Source organism: Cnephaeus nilssonii (assembly GCF_951640355.1).
Source record: "Cnephaeus nilssonii genome assembly, chromosome: 18".
Classification (NCBI taxonomy): Eukaryota; Metazoa; Chordata; class Mammalia; order Chiroptera; family Vespertilionidae; genus Cnephaeus; species Cnephaeus nilssonii.
The window spans coordinates 46,886,518-46,904,956 of record NC_137089.1 but is presented as its reverse complement, the minus strand read 5'-3'; positions in this window follow the sequence as shown (position 1 = coordinate 46,904,956).

Sequence of the window (18,439 nt, the reverse complement as noted above, 5' to 3'; positions counted from 1 at the left end):
TAATGTGCCCATTTCATAGGGTTTTTAGGAGGACTTAAATGAAGTAATGTTGTCATAACAATAAATGCCGTTTTAGGGAATCTATCACTACCAGGCACTGAGCTAAACAGTGAATATGCTTGACTTCATTTCATTGTCTCAATCTTTTGTGATATTACATATTCCAGCGCTGCGAGGACTGAGGACACTGAGCAATTGTGTGAAACTGTGCAGAGCACCGCCAGCACACTGTGGGAAGGCGACAAGAGAGGCTGGAAATAATCGAGGAGCCTGAGGGAGAAGCACTGCCCAGGAAGAGCAGGAAGCGGCAGAAGGCAGGAATGTGACACGGTTCCCACACCCTGCTGGAGAAGCTGCCCGCAGTAGGCAGGGGCACAGTCAATTGCCTGACAGATTGCACCTCTTAAGCTATGTTTCTGTTTGTTTCTACTGCTGCAATAAATCAGGCTGTGTAACAGTAAAATATTTATTTACTCACAGGGCAAGAGTAACGCCACGTGGTCTAAAGAGGCACGTATAATGGCAAAGACGGAAAACCAGTGGCGGTGGGAACAAGAGGTGTCAGACCTCTCGCGTGGGGCCATGTCAGTAAGCAGCAGCCCGCAACTTTCCCAGGACCCTGAAATACATGGCTCTTCGGCCGGGCTACCGCTCAGACATGAACTCCGATGGGAATGCTGGCAGAAAAGGAAAAGCCGTGCTGGCTGCGTTCCTGGTCCTGGCACCCTCAGAACTCAGTGTTGGCATTCGTGAACCAGATCTTCTGCACAGAGCCCCAGGGCCCACTCCCTTACTTCACTCCGTCCTGTGAGCATACGCGGGCCCGAGACCCTCCCACCACCTCAGCTGAATTAGCTACCTCCCCACCTGCACTCGCTCTCTCTCCCCAGTCCTGTTTGTTCCTCACAGCACTTATTGACAGCTGACACTTCAAATGTCACCTCATGGCTTTATTGCTTTCCAGTTATGCAACACTAAGGACAGGGATACATTCTCAGCAATGTGTCATTATGTGATTTCGTCATTGTGCAAACATCACAGAGTGCACTTACTCAAACCAAAAGGTAAAACCTCCTACATTCCTAAGCTATATGGCATAGCCCATCACTCCTATGCTACAAGCCTGTATAACACGTTACTGTACAAAACAACATGAGGTTAAATAAAGCACAAGAGAAAATGATGCATTCGAGAGACGTGGTTAAATACAAGATGTAATGAGGCTGCTTCTAGTGTAACCTGGCATATTGCTTTACAGCAAGAATTTGTTTTTTATAAGTAGAAAGAATACACCCTAAAATAATGATAAAAGTATAGTATAATAAACACATAAGCCAGTAGCATAGTTTATTATCATTATCAAGTATCGTGTACTGTACAGAATTGTATGTGCTATACTCTTATCCAACTGGCAGCTCAGAAGGCTTGTTGACAGCAGCATCACAAACATGTGCATAACGCATTGCACTAGACATTAAGACAACTACAATGTCACCACGTGACAGGAAATTTTCAGCTCCACTAGAATCTTATGGGACTACCATCATATATGCCGTCGATCATTGACCAAAACGTTGTTAAATAGCACATGACTATAATTGTATCAATCTGTTCAGTTACTTATTTTTTATTTATTCATGTATTTATATGTTATGTTCCTGTGTATTATCTGTCTCTCCACACTAGAATGTAAACTGCACAAGAACAGGAACTTTCTGTTCATTTAAGCACCTCAAACATCTACAATAGAGCAGAGAATAAATATTTTTCTAAATAAAAATTTCTCCTTATACCTGTTTGCAGGTTTGTTTTATTTGTTGATTTGCTTTTAAATAAGAGTTATAAACAAACTTGAGTAGTACTGTCTGTCCCTTCTCTTGGGTCCCTGGGGTTGGGTTGTCTAAATATTATATTAAATGAAGAAAAGAAGCCAGAACACATATTAACAGTGTCTATTTTTTATCTGAGGTTTCACACAATAATTTTAAACTGATTTTCTTGCCATGGTCTCACCCTACACTAGGAAGACTGTGTTGGTATTGCTGTTCCCTTTTGAAAGATAGGGAAGCTCCAGTTTAGAGAAGTCAAAGGGCTTGCCCAAAGTCACTCAGCAAGTTAGCCTCTGGACAAACAGGTGGCTTGTTGAAATACAGAAACCTGGATTCCAATCTACTGAGTTTTTCATTAGGCACAAGACAGGAAAACGACTGCACCACCTGCCACCGCGCCTCCATGACCACGAAAGACATCAATCACCCCCTAGGACCAAAGCTGTACCTTCCTCTGGACCAGGGCATCACTCTTCTTCAGCACAGCATTCCTGCCGGCCTCCATCGAGCAATGATGTTGGAGATAAGCATGCCTACTTGCTACCGATCCTATTGACTCTTTTTTTTCTTTTTTTATTGACTTTATTGAGGTGACAATTGTTAATAAAATTATGTAGGCTTCAAGTATACAATTCTATATCACCTGTATATTGTATTATGTGTTCACCACCCCAAGTCAAGTCTCCTTCCATCACCATTCCCTCCCCCCCCGCCCATACCCTCTTCTACCTCACCCTTCCCCCCTTTCTCTCTGGTAATCACCATACTGTTGTCTGTGTCCATGAGTGTTTTTTTTTCTTTCTTTTTTTTCTTTTGCACTTTCCCAATCCCCTGTTTACAAGATGGAGACAATGCATGGCTTAAGATCTAGAGAGGGTCTTTTAGGGATTACTTACTAGAAAGCTTTACTAGTTGCTCAGCACTATTTCACAATATGGCAAGTATATTACTGTTATTTTGATACACTGCCCTGGAATGAACTTTTATACACACGCGCGCGCACACACACATTCGCACAGAGTCATAAAATAGTATTACAAATTATGTGTGAGAACAGGAGTAGAGGCTTTGAAATATTTATTTTGTTGCCATCACAGGTATATCTCATATTAATACTGTACAGAAACTAGAAAGAATGAATCTAATCCTGTGGTACTAGATGTTTACATTTCAGATGGTTCTAAATCTTACACACCTACAGTATCAGACCCAGGAAACTGGTCTTGCTAAGGCATGTGTGTTTATTTATTTGTTTTCACAGGCTAAGACTGAAGAGCAGTCTTCCTGTTAAGGAGTATTCCCAAAGAATCTGGTTTATACCCGAGCACTAATTGTGATGCATAATTATTTTGCAAATAGGCAGTAAGTGTAAAATTTCATTATACCTGATTTCTCAGTAACCACCTGGGGTTCTAATTAAAATTCACTCTTGAAATATGTAATAGCATAGATAATGTTATCCTTACCTCATTATGTAATAATTACATCTGTGGCTTTTGGTTTTGTTTTTAATTAGTATCCACAGTCCTCTACAAATGACATGGGGCAACCAACAGAATTCATTTTCTTATGGTAGGAGCAAAAGCTTAAAGGACAAAGAAAGCATCCGACGGTAATTTGGACACCATAAATACATAAATGAAAGGTCAGTGATTTGAGCTAGATTGGACTGTATTTCATCCATCCTTTTCTCTTACTCATCAGTTCCTATGACAAGGCTATGGAGGGGCCCTTGTTGAGATCTCATAAAGGGAGAAGCCTGTGATGAGCGGTGGCTCTCTCCATTTATGCAATTCCATGATGGCTTCATGGTGATTTATAGAGCTTCATTCATTCTTCCTAGAGCTTTGCACCATACTTGCTGTAGAACTCTGGGAAACCTGAAGGGGTGGTGCTTGGTGACAGGTAGTATCAGCACAGGAACCAGAGGAATTCACCAGGACCTGGTGCCAGGTTTAAGGGCAGAAGGCAAGAAGGCAGAAAGCAGAAGGAACAAGGGAGATGGAAGGTTGCCATGCTGTCTAATCTCATCTTACCCCTTGAAGCGGGTTTGTGCAAACAAAGGCTTAGAGCCGCTTTACTTTGGGTTTAAATAAAATGCAAAGTCATTTTGGTATTAAAAATCTGGGGAAGCCAGAGGACATCTTGGCTACAGTAATTTTATATTTAAAATAAAAATTTAGCAGGCATATGTTGAAAACTTGAGGCTCTGTGCCAAAGGATTGCTCTCAAGTGAACATAAAAATGCTTTAGTTATAAATAATAACTATCTTATTTCCTAACTAATTTGTTAATTCAGTGTTACCTCCTATGCTTCAGACCTGGCATGACCCTGTTTAAGAGCCTTTAATGGTTCTCCACTACCCATGAGATAGGTTCTAAATGGCTTCTAGTCAAACCCCAAATCCTATGTTCTGCCTTAGCTTCTAATATTTCCCTTAAACGACATTTCAGCCCAGTCTTTCTGGTCCTGAAATCATGCCTTACACATTTCTACCTCTCTCTCTCTCTCTCTCTCTCTCTCTCCTTCTACATAAAATAAAGCCTAAACAAGTTTTTCCTGCTCTCTCATTGCCCCTACATAAGCCTCACGTATTCCTATGTTCCCACCTCAAGCCCCATGTGTTACTACAGAGTACACAATGGACTCTGTCACTTAATATAAGAATGATCTACTTAAGAAAGCTGAGTGATACACCAGCCATAAAATCACTGCTCTACTCTCCAGGTCCATAGTAGGCAACCTGCCTTCAGCCTAAGAAACATACAGGCCCACATGCTGCAATCTAACCCACCAGGATGCTCCAGTTGGGCCATCCAAGAGGTTAACTTGGCAAACATTTCTGAGCACTGGCCAAGTGAGACACCTTGCTGGGCTCTTATATGGATTATCTCACAGTGACCCTCACGGCACCCTGTGAGGTTTTTGAGTGTATTCTCAAAAACAGACATAACTCAGGCTCAGTGAGTTTGAATGACTTGTCTGAGGTTGCATAACTAATGTGTCATCAGAAAGAACCTGGCACAATAAACACCCAGAAATCTACACCAACAATGAACTCACAGAAAGAGAAACTAAAAACACAATCCCATTTACCATCGCACCAAAAAAATTAAGATACCTAGAAATAAACTTAACTAAGGGGGTAAAAAGACCTATACTCGGAAAATTACAGACCTTGAAGAAAGAGATAGAGGAAGACATAAACAAATGGAAGAATATACCAAGCTCATGGATTGGTAGAATCAACATCATTAAAATGTCCATGCTACCCAAAGCAATCTATAGATTCAATGCACTCCCCATTAAAATACCAATGGCATACTTCACAGATCTAGAACAAACTCTCCGAAAATTCATCTGGAATAAAAAAAAAAAAAGACCCCGAATAGCTGCAGCAATCCTGAGAAAGAAGAGCAAAGTTGGAGAGATCACAATACCAGATATCAAGCTATATTACAAAGACACTGTTCTCAACACTGCCTGGTACTGGCATAAGAACAGACACATAGACCAATGAAACAGAACAGAGAACTCAGAAATCGACCCAAGCCATTATGCTCAATTAATATTTGACAAAGGAGGCAAGAGCATACCATGGAGTCAAGATAGTCTCTTCAATAAATGCTGCTGAAAAAATTGGACATATACATGCAAAAAAAAAATGAAACTAGACCAACAACTTACACCATACACAAAAATAAACTCAAAATGGATAAAGGACTTAAATGTAAGATGGGAAATGATAAAAAAATCTTAGAAAAATCCATAGGCAGCAAAATATCAGACATATGTCGTAGCCATATTTTTACTGATACAGCTCCTAGGACAATGGAAACTAAGGAGAAAATAAACAAATGGGACTACATAAAAATAAAAAGCTTCTGCACAGCAAAAGAAACCATCAAAAAAACAATAAGACAGTCCACTGCATGGGAGAACATAGTTGCCAATGTCATCTCTGATAAGGGTTTAATCTCCAAAATTTATAGGGAACTCATATAACTTAACAAAAGGAAGATAAACAATCCAATCAAAAAATGGGTAAAGGACCTAAATAGACCCCTTACAAAAGAGGACATACAGAAGGCCAAGAGACATATGAAAACATGCTCAAAGTCACTAATCATCCAAGAGATGCAAATCAAAATGACAACGAGGTACCATCTCACACATGTCAGAATGGCTGTCATCAACAAATCAACTAACGACAAGTGCTGGCGAGGATGTGGAGAAAAAGAAACTCTCATGCACTGCTGGTGGGAATGCAGACTGGTGAAGCCACTGTGGAGAACAGTTTGGAGTTTTCTCAAAAAATTAAAAATGGATCTCCCATTCGACCCAGTAATCCCACTTCTAAGAATATATCCCAAGAAAACAGAAACACCAATCAGAAAGGATATATGCACCCCTATGTTCATAGCAGCACAATTTACCATAGCTAAGCTTTGGAAACAGCCTAAGTGCCCATCAGCAGATGAGTGGATTAAAAAAAGTGGTACAATTACACAATGGAATACTACACTGCTATAAAAAAGGAGTTCTTACCATTTGCAACAACATAGAGGGACCTGGAGAGCATTATGCTAAGCGAAATAAGCCAGTTGGAACCAGATAAATATCACATGATCTCACTCTTATGTGGAATATAATGAACAACATAAACTGATGAACTAAAATAGATCCAGAGACACAGCATCTTCGAACAGACCATCCAACCTCAGGGTGAAGGCGGGGGTTGGGGGGAGGAGGGTGAGAGATTAACCAAAGGACTTGTATGCATGTATATAAGCATAACCCATGGACACAGTCAGTAGGGGGGTTGTGAGGGCATATGCTGGGGTCGGGGAATGAGCGGGGAGAGGTCAATGTGGGAAAAGGGATTCATATGTAATACTTTAAACAATAAATAATTAAAAAATAAAGAAAGAAAGAACATGGCAGGGCAAGTATATTGCTTCTCAACCCTCATCATTGCAGACCATTCCAACAAGGGGACAGCTCTGAGAAAGTCTCCTAGAAGCGAGCATGGCTCCACCCCTACAGTGACTAGCCAGAACTCACCGATTCAGAGAAACGAGGAAGCTCATTTATTATCAGGGCAGGTTGGACTGGGTGGCTCTATGTCAAAATTCCTGGAAGAATGTTGACCAATAGTTGATTCTATTCAGAGTGCCACTGTTTTCCCTACATCCTGTCTTCCCAAGGCTATGAAGGCCACAGAGATGACCTCAAGCAAGATGACCTTGAGGTCTCAAACATCAGTCAAGCTGAGTGGTCACTATCTCCCCCATGTTCACAGAGAGCTCTCTGTCGCAAGCATCAGAGTAACATTAACTCATGTAATCCTCACAAGCACATTGTGAGATAGGAGAGAGTTATTATTTTCAATGCCCCCAAGGTACAGGTGAGAAAACAGAGGATCTGAATGACTGGAAGCATCCATCATCTTGTGAGTAAAAAAAAAAAAAGAATGTGTTCTATTTATTAGTCAGACTAGTAATTATAGGATGTTTATTTTATCATAATTCATTGGACTGCATATTTTGTTCCACATACATTACACTGCCAGTAAAAATGGTAAGCATGACTATAGAGGACACGATTTAATTCCAAGACCTAAGAATATATATCACACATCAGTATTTGTCATTCTTTGTCATAGCTGTGTACTATTCCATTTTATAGATGTACAGTTGTTTATTTAACATTCTCTCCCTAATTGAATTTCTTCCTAGAGTATGGCATTACATGTTGCAAAAATAATCTATGTACATATATCTTTGCTCGTATGTTCACGTGCAAGATAAAATATTTAAAATGTATTTAAAATATTAGTCCTCAACCAAGCATTTTTAATGAAAGCTTTGATAGTTATTGCCAATTTTCCCTCTAAAAATTTGCACCAATCCTTGATGGGATCACATTTCTTCACATCTGGCCAATAGGATGATCATCAAACTGACATCTGTCAATCCAACCTGGACAAACTTCTCATCGGTGTGCAATGTTTCTTTCTTTCATTATAAGTGATGCCAGGCATTTTTTCTAAAATGCTAATAAGCCCATTTTATTTCTTTTTCATCAACCTACCTATTCATGTTTTTGCTTATTCATGTTTCTATTAACCAAATAGTCTTTTATTGATTTCTAATAGCTCTTTATCTATTGAGAAAGTCTGTCCTTCATTTGTCATTCTTTATGCTTTTTTTCCTAACAAGAAATGCTCCATTTTCATTGGCCAAATTTGTCTGTCTTTTCTCTCATACCTTTTGGGTTTTACTAGTATGTCTTGTTTAGAAGGGCCTTCTCCATTTCGACTTACTTAAAAATGTATTTTCTCTAATGCAGCATTCTTTAGGGGATTTAACTAATAAGATTTTGCTGTCTCTGGGCAACAGAGTGTTGACAGTAATATCCAGGTAGAGCCCATGTATGTTGAGTTTAATACCTAAAGGATTCCTTAATGTGAAACTCTACAAACATGAGCCAAAGAAATCCTTGAACAAGATGAAAGCCATTGTGTAGTATGGCAAATAGACAGATTTTACTGGACAGTTAACTAAAGTTTATATTGTACAACAGGCTGTAGATACTATTTTATGGGCTTTTGCTACTCACCCACAATTCCTCATCATAAAGGGAGGGATAAATATACTTAGCCAGATATAATCTAACCTCTAGCATTCATAATACCAGTCACTGCTGTTGCGTCCTGCGCACAAACTACTTCCTCACTTGTTACTACTTAAATTACTTAGAGAAGAAGAAAGAGAGGATCCCAGAGGTGGAGTAATTTGCCCACCATGGCACCAGCCAGATAGAGATACAGTCAGGATTAAAATCTGGGTCAGACTGCAAAGACTAAGCTCTTAAGTGTCAGACAATGTACCCATGTGAGATATTCAAAGGTATGATAGGACTGCAATGGCGAGACTTAAAAAAAAAGTTGCCTGAAGAAGTCCGCACGAATGAGACTCTTGGAAGGGGTCTGAGTAATGCCAGGTGCCCCGAGTTTTAGCACAATAGCCCTTCAGAGAGAGTATCCTATAGCCACTACCTGCAACAATCAGTGCACCAGGGGGTTCCCTCTCCCCCGCTGGCTTGTTCTCTGAGGGATGCAGATGGCAGTGTGACTGGCTGACTTTTTGTCTAGACGGAACCTACTCCCCACAGCTCATGTAATTTCTCAGATGCCGCCGGGCCACCTCCACCTGCTCAGTTCCCCCCTCCTCGCTATTCTGTATTCTCCACTCTGCTCCCATCCTGCGGAACAAACACATCAAAGCCATATGGAGTCATTCTTTCTGGGCGTCCGTGTCCTTTCTCTCTTCTCCCTTTCCTGGCACATTAATATTAATAGCTTGCTTCTTCGCAGTTGCTTTCTTCTGCCACCTCAAGGGACCGGAACCTTTTCTTGCTCTTTGTGCCAGACTGAGGCGGTGTTTGAAGGCGTGGGGAGGCATGCTGGAAGCACAGGCGCTGTGATGTCTCTGATGTCATCCAGGCCACAGTACAAGCTTGTGATGCCACTCCCTGCAGCCCAGTCCAGCCAATGTCCTTTGTGATATGTTCTTTTGGAGGAGGAGGAGGAGGAGAAGGGGGAGGGGGAGGAGGAGGAGAGATATGCAAATAATCTAGCACTAGCCCAGTGAACTCATTCCTAATTAACCACTGGTTTGGTGACAGGCTCTGCACTAATTCTGCATGCCTCATCACATTTTATTACCACAATCACACCAAGTTAATATCGGTATCCCCATTTTATAGGTATAGACACCCAGGCTCAGAGAGAGTCAACCACTTGCCTAATGTCACACAGCTTGTAAGTTTGAAAATGGAAATGCAAATCTCTTTCTCACTAGCTCCAAAGCCCACATTTTAAAACTTTGACATCAACGACTGCCTGGCCTGGAGCCTCTATTCAGGCTGGGTTCCCAGAAAGCGGAGGCAGGAAGAAAGCCTTCCTTTGTGCTCCATGGGTCCCGGCGTCAGAGCCTGAGACCTGGCCCTGCAGGCCCGGCCTCTGTGGGTCTGTGTTCTCCTCACTCACGCCCCCTCCTGCCAGGCTTGGCACCGTCTCCGAGGCTCCGGAAGCTCTGGCACGGGAGGGCTGTGAAGCCAGAGGCCTGCGGCCAGACCTGTGCTTGCCAGGCCTCAGAGTCCTGCACTGTGTGCACCCATAATGGGCCAGAGAGCAGCTGCAAGTCAGGAATAACAAGGGCACATGTGCCAGGTGGACTGGGTGAGTCCAGTGTCAGCGAGCGGTCACACTGGAGTGGGGAGAGTGACAGTGCTTCAAGTTCATGGAGATAACACGAAGTGGGTGGCAATGACACCACCCTTGCTGGCTTTGTGGGTTTCTTTTTAAATTTTTAATGTATTCTGTGGATATGAAAGTCTAACATGACCAAAATACCTAGAAACATTATCATGGTTTGCAAGGCTCTGTGATACAGCTTTGGGGGCTTTTCCAGCCTGAGCAGGAATACCTCCTTCTGACCTCCTCAGCTCTGCACTGCAGCCGCCTTTGGGGGCCTCTGACTCTCCCCGAGGGAGGGCTTTCCGGCCTCAGGGCTGCTCCCTCTGCCGTTGACCTAGCTCATCCCCACATACCTCTCCAGCTTCGTTGTCCCTGCCATGTTAGATTAGGTGAGTTCCCCGACCAGGTACCAATTATACAAGGCACTGGGATAGTGAGCTATGTAGTTTCCTTTATAGGGCCAGATAGGCCCAGCCTGTGTGGCTCCGTGGTACAGGGTCTACCCATGAACCAAGAGGTCACTGGTTTGATTCTAGGTCAGGGCACATGCTCATGCTCGGGTTGTGGGGCAGCCAATCAATGATGTTTCTCTCTCATCAATGTTTCTATCTCTCTATCCCTTTCCCTTCCTCTCTCTCTCTCTCTAAAAAAATAAAAATTAATTCATTTATTAATTAAAAATTGAAGGTCCAGATAGTAAATATTTTCAGCTCTGTGGTCCATACATTTTCCTAGCACATCTACTCAACCCTGCTGTTGCAGTGTGCAAACAGTCGCAGAAGATACATAAGCCAATGGGTGTGGCTGTGCTGCAATATCACCTGACTTACAAAACCACGTGGCAGGCTGATGTGGCCTGTGGCCACAGCCTGCTGACCTTCGCTCTAGGCCATCATTGAAATACGGAACTGTTGAAGCAGCTAGCTCGGGTTTCCACAGTAAACTAAGAAAACTGACAACATGTAAATTGGTTTGGATTTCAGAAAAGTAGATCACACCCTTGAGTGTAAATTGAAGCAAATATTTCTTGCTGGGCCGAACCTACTTGTGATGCAGTTTTTAAAGCAATGCCTGTTATCGGCAGTCAGCTGGGACTCCGAATCCTGATAATCCATGGGGTGAAATGGGAGCGAATGATTTATATGAATATCTATATTTTGGATCTTTTAACATGCTTCCCAAGATGCTGCCTGGCTTGGGAAATTGCAAAAGAAAACGGAAGTGAGAACAAGGAATGTAGAAAGCATGTTGCCAGCAATGTTCAGAATATTGATTCTGCTTCAGTCAGTGGAAGTGAATTAATGGGTGGAACTATTTGGGGATTTCATTTTGATGAATTCAAAATAAGCTTCTCATAAGCTTGTTACATGCAGGCCCGGGCTCTGTGGCTGTGTCCTCGGTTTGTGCCGCCCACCTTTCCCAGCCCAGCCAAGTTATAGGCTCTACTGCTATTGGTGTGTGTGTGTTTTGGATAAAAAGACTTCCCACCAGCTCCCAGTGTCTGGTGGAGGCCAGCAAGATCCAGCTAGAAGAAGTGTATTTATTTATACATCAAGCATTTATGGGACATGTACTGTGGGTCAGGGAAAACTTAGGGGTGAAACACAAACCCCACCTTCAAGGAGCATCCTGATCAGGTGAGTTAGTAGGAAATACTTATACGTGGAATACAATTCAAAGGAATCAAAATAACCTGCAGCACCCACAACAGAGCACCACGGCCACCTGCACAGTGTGGCCCTCAGCCCCAGGTCCTTGCGGTCAGCTTGCTGCCAGAGCATCAGGCTGTCAGAGTATGAGCTGAGGTTAGGTTGGGGCAGCAGAAGACATGAAAGGTGCAGAGTCGTGGTCCTGCTGGAGGGCATGGGCGACCAGAGCAAAACAGGAAGTGCATGAGTTTAGGGTTCCCAAGACTCTTCCACAAATGTCCTTTACTGCAGCTGGTTAGTTGAGAGTTATGGATGGGGTGGCATTGCCAGTAACACAATGCACTTCTTTAATTCTAGCCTCTTCTCTCCTGCCCTCACTTTAGGATGATCTATAGTCACTTCCCAAAATCTTATTCAATTATTGAAATGTCATATGCAGGCATATGGCCATACAGATCCAATGAGTACAGCAACAAATGGTTATATGGGATGGTTGGGAGTATTCTATACGCTTCCTAGCTATGGCATAGGAAGACAATTGTTCCCCCAGAACCCAGACTGAGTCACCACCCTAAACAAAGATGAAAGGCAGGTAGCTGGAAGGTCTCTACTCCTCTGACCCAGTGGATTTGTCACTCTAGCCAGGTTGTGACCCTTTCTCCCCAAAAGAGCACATCCAGAAATCCATGCTTGCTCACATCGATGTGTAGTCTCATGCTTATGCGCATCCTTCAAAGATTTGTTTGCTCTTTCGTTAGTGAAATGAAGTGAATTATTTTTATTTTTATTGATTTCAGAGAGAAAGGAGAGGGACAGAGAGAAACATCAACAAAGAGAGAGAATCATTGACCGGCTGCCTCCTGCACACCCCACACTGGGAATCTCGAGCCCGAAACCTGGGCATGTGCCCTGACCTTGAATGAACCGTGACCTCCTGGTTCATAGGTCGACGCTCAACCACTGAGCCACACGGGCTGGGCGGAGTGAATTCTTTTTAAATCAGTTTCTTCCTGCCTCTGTTAAATAACAGGTGAACAAGTATTTTTTTAATCTGTTTGAAAACATACCAAATTATTAACCTGTGTAGGAAACCTCTTTTTTTTAGTCCCTTCACTTCTTATACTTATTCTCATAGTACTATTCAAAATTGCAATTAATTAATGATTTGCTAACTATGTTTTCAATATATCTCTCTTCTGACTGAATACCACATGAGGGCAGGGCCATGTCTGTTGTAACATTCCAGGTTCCTTCAATGCTCGTTTGTTGAATGACCAGAAGGATGCACTAACTCTCTCTGGCTTGTTTCATTGCTCCTCTCCTGGGAATGCCTACATTTGGGCTGAATATTGCTGACTTCAACAATAAGTCTATCAGTATCAGATGCTTTTTCTAGAAAGCCCCTCCCCACATGGGTGATGGAAGCATCCCCAGTGATCCTTGTGGTGGGAAAACCAAATAAGGGGAAAAAGAAAAGACTGGTCCGGAGGGAAGACACTTTCCCACTAGCAAGTCAGATTATTAATATTCGGGGGGAATGAGAAATCTACTTAATATTTTATGGCAAACAGGAACCACAACACTGTAACAAATAACTTGCCACTGGACATTTCAAGTAATCCAGACCCTAACTCTGCCGCATGAAACACTGTGCGAGTCCTGCAGTCGGGGAGCCACGGCTGAGTTACAGTGTGCAAGGCCAACATATTTCTGAGAGCGCTCCAGGAGACCTAATGGGAAAATTCAAATGAGGCCACCTGCTTTATTACACGGCGAAAGGAGCTACCCCCTCCCTGCCCTCCCTGAGTGCAATTTATTCTCCTAACCGTACAGCATGGGAAATATAATTTTTCAATGGATTTTTCTTTTAAAAGTCCTCGTCTTTATCAAAAGCCACCAAGCTTTTCATTGAAAATGGATTTAGATAATTTGGGGTTTAGTGTGTCAGGCTTTTAATTTTTTATTTTTTTATTTTCAATTTTCTTATTCTGTTCAGGAAGAGACTCATTCTGGTGTAGTCATGCCCCATTGAGCAGAGCCAAACCTGGATATAATTTATTTCCTCTGAGATGAAAGCAGCCTAATATGGAAGGAGCTATTGAAATTAAAATCTCAGAAAACTACCAACCCAAGGCAGGGGTATTTTTATCAATGATGCATTCTCCCAAGAGGCAGGTTATTAAAATTTCAATTTTAAATATATGAGTGTATATATACACACATACATATGTTCACACATATATGCATGCGTGCATATAAATACTTACAGAGTTTTATGTATATAAATATAGTCTTTTGGAAGGAAGATATGTGGTAATTAATAGAGAAAGCAAAGTCACTAACATCTAATTAGAATGGAAGGAGAAGTCATTTTTAAAAACTGTCATATATTTAATTAAGAAAAATTAGAATTTAGATGCATGACTACCAGTTGGTAATGAGGTGAAGAGGAGCAGGTTTCAGGAAACAGGGAGTGACTTCTAAACACACACTTTCCCCCATGCCCAAATAACCACTGCAGACCCTCCATCCGGAACAGCCATGGTGTAAGCTGAAACTCTGGTTCTATCAGGTTTTTATTCTTGCTTAAGAGCTATTGGGAGCACATCCAGTCAAACACCTTGGCTTGAAGAGGTTCCTGGTCTCTGGAAGTGTGCACAGGGATCTCAGGTAGGTGTGGCACTGTCCCCTGCTTCCTCTCCAGAGACCAAGAGAGGCCATTAGGTGGTAATGGTCTGAACAGGAGGCTCAAGCAGAAGCCTGTAGCTCCACTTGACCCTCACCAGGAAGAATTCCCAAGAAGTGATAGATTGTTCCGTTGACCATGTATACTTGATTGGTTGTTGGTTGTCTCTGTTTTATTTCTTTCCATCTTTTCTCCTTTTTTGCCCGATTTTGGCTTTTACAAGAAATCCACAGAGACAAACAATTATCTTAGTCCATTTCAGGCTGTTATGACAGAAGTCCATAGACTGGTGGCTTAGAAACAAGAGAAATTTATTCCTCACAGGTCTGCAGGCTGAGAAGTCTAAGACCATGGTGCCAGCAGATTCTTGGCTCATACATGGCTATCTTATCACTGTAACCTCACATGGCAGAAGGGGTAAGGATCTCTCTGGTGTTGCTCTTACAAAGGCCACTAACCCCATACATGAGGGCTCCACCCTATCTTTAAATAGCATCACATTGTGGATTAGGTTTCACTATATAAATTTGAGAGGGACATAAATATGCAGTCTATACACTTAACCTCCCTCTGTTCCTCCTGCTTCCATCTTTTCAACTTCATTTTCTCTTAGACATCTTTCCAGAATAATTTTCAACTTCCTTCAACTTCTATACTCCTCTGGGCTGAAATACATGGTCCTCCAATGTGCTCCCACAAGGCATTGTGCTTCTCCCATTCACCGACCTCATGGCGACCAATTGATCTGATTATGAATCTTCTCCCCCTGCCCCCATGATCTCTAAGCTCTTGGCAGGCAGAGCACAAGTCTCTCTAGCCTTTCAATCCATACCACCTAACAGAGTGGACACATTTTAAATGATTATTAGACTTAATATAAAAATTGTGTTTCCTATTTTATACTTGTCACAATGGGGTAGGTTTTGCTGCTTCAACAAACAACCCCCCACATCTCAATGAAGGACAAAACTTATCTTACAACAACAAAACAATTATTTCTCACTCATGTTACATGTCAATCGTGTGCTAGTTGAGGCCTTGTTCCATATCGGCCTCACTCTGAGCCCCAGGATGAAGGCGAAAGCACTGTATGGAATACTGCTGGGCTGCCTTAGGACCTTACACTGGCAGGTAAGTGACCTAAAAGTGACACCTATGACTTCCATTTATAGCTTACTGGCAGGAAATATCAGATGGCCCATCTACCACAAGTGAACCAGGAATTTTACTGCTGATCCTAGAAAGCAGAGTGCCAAATATTTGAAAACTAACACTAAGGATCTTAATAGCTGTTGAATAGCTTTACTTTAAAATCCAGGTAGGGGTTGTGGGAGGTGGCCTGTTGCAAATAAACCTAAACCCAGCACTACCTGACTGTCTATTGGCTCACTGGCCTCCAATTTATTATGCTTTGACTGCTGTGCTTTTTATATAAACTATTCCTTGTCCCTTGAGCTCTCATTGTCTTCTGCCTGCTTTCACCTGATGGTGCCCTATTCATCTTTCAGACATCTGATTGAATGTGACTTCCTCCAGGAAGCCTTCACTGGAAACCCCCTACACCCCACAGAGAGTGGTTAAGTACCTTTGTCCCTCTTTCTCACAGAGCCCTCCATCTTGGAATTTAGCACTTTATTTCAATCCTCTACCATCTCCCACTAGATTGAATGTTTCATGAGAGTATGAATCCTGTCTTGTCCAGTACAGCAACCACTGTATCTCCAATGCTAAACACTTACTAGGTGCTCAAGAAATATCTTGAAAGGAATGAATCAATTAATGACTGTATGAATGAATAGATGAAATCTCAACTGTTTTTATATTGTTAACGAGGCGGTTTACTCCAGTGATCTGATTCCTTGGCAGCCTTCCAAGAGAGGAAGGAATCCATTCTTTTATTCATCTTCCTGTTTAATCCAAAATCACTACCATTCAGTTCATCTTCAGATTTATTTCTCTCTGGCGAAAATTCGAACTCGCCTTTTTTGTTTTATTTCTAAGCTGGGAAAGCCCCTTTTGGTTAGTAGAAGACCTTTCCGGAGCTGTACACTCTAAATTGTATCAACTCATTTCATACACATGCACACAAACTCGGGGACTTGATTTCCTATGTTTAAAATAGAAGATCTGGCCATGACTGCTTTTAGAACTCATATTGGTCCTGACACTCTGATTTTATGATCTCATATAGTTGCTGCATTCCAATCAATTCACCAGTGATTTTCTGTACAACTTAAAATAAATCCCTGAACCTCTGACCAGCTTCGCTGTTCCTAAGCAATCTCAAGAAGTATTAGTGTTATCTGGGAGAAGGTAATATGTTAGGTCATTACTCCCTTAGAATGGGCAGAAACCTTTTTCCTGTCATTGACAATATTGCCAGAAATTCACCATATGTTGATACAAATTTTTTCACATCCGTGTGCCAAATTCTATGCTATATGTTTGCCCAAAGGTCATAGACGCTATGTTAAACCTCTGCTCTTCTTCTCACACCCCATTTCTCAGCAATGCTATCTTTGAATAAGACATAATGTAATCTTCTCCCTGCCTTTGGAGTGTTTGAATTCCATTCATTCTCCCTTTGGGAAGCTTTCCATGGTTCATAGGCCAGGGCATGCATCCCTGCACTCAGTGCCCACAGCACACTGGAGTCCTCCAAAGATTATCCTCCTTGTGATTACCTATTTGCCCTCTGCCTTCCCCCGGAAGAAAGCAAGCTTCATGGAGAAGGTGGCTTGTGACTCTTGCCCAACATCTGCTTCCCAGTGCCTAGTGCACTATTCACATGCTTTATTAATGGGCATATATTAAATATTTGTCAATTTGATGGAAGAGAATGTTCTGGTCTGGTTGAGACTGAACTTGAGTTAAATCCTACAATCAGTACTAGATTTTCCAGTTCTCAGGCTAAGCATGTGCTTAGGGCACCAGGAAAATAAAAGGGACAGGTAAGAGATTAACCAAAAGAACCAAAGAACATATATGCATATATGCATAGCCCATGGACATAGACAATAGTGCAGTAAAGGCCTGGGGTGGAGCAGGGATCTGGGTGGAGGGGGATAAAGGGGGGGAAATGAGGGGCATCTAAAATACTGTCAACAATTCACCATTTATCAATACAAATTAAATAAAAGGACAGTTAAAAGCATTATAAAAACTCCTTTGACAAACTTATCCAGAACTTTGAAATCAAATCATCCCATAAGTAGCCAGTATAATGTTACTAGAGGCCTGGTGCATAAAATTCGTGCACGGGGGGCGGGGTCCCCTCAGCCCAGCCTGCACCCTCTCCAATCCAGGACCCCTCGGGGATGTCCAACAGCCAGTTGTCACACTGCCCCCCCTGCTGGCCTGGTCACCCCCAACTGCCCTTTCTGCTGGTCTGGTCGCCCCTCACTGCCCTCCCCCCCTCTCCCCCCCCACCGCCGGCCTTGTCATCCTATGCAGCCTGCTGTTCAGTCTTTGGTAAGGGTATCCTGACCAATTTGCATATTACCCTTCTTTTAGTATAGATGATACATAACCATGTTGTGTCATTTCCAAAAAGTAAAATTCTCTTTCTGGAAATGTTTTTTCTATGGTAAAAAAGCCATGATTACATTTGGTAAAATTAAATTGATGGTCTCTCAAATGCTGACCTAGCCTATAAAGGAAACATCTTAGGATGTCCTTATCTGGTCTTCTATCTGTACTCTAGCTACCACTTCCCAACTAAACAACTTTCCAAATGATAAGCTAAATGTCTGAAGTGAAAATGAGAAACCAACAGCTGTGTGCCTGACCGATATATGGGAAATGAAGACATGGGGTCTGGACTCCCCTAGTCCTGGCTGCACAGGGAAGCTGCTGGAGGGTATAAGGCCCTATTAAGAAAGCGTTCCATCTGTGACTTCATATGTGTAAACCTAAGTATGTTTCTAACTTTCAAATGTGTTTAATTCCAAAAGTGCATTTCTTCGTCAGATCCTTTTAAGAATTCAAAGCCATTTCCCCATATTGTCAGTG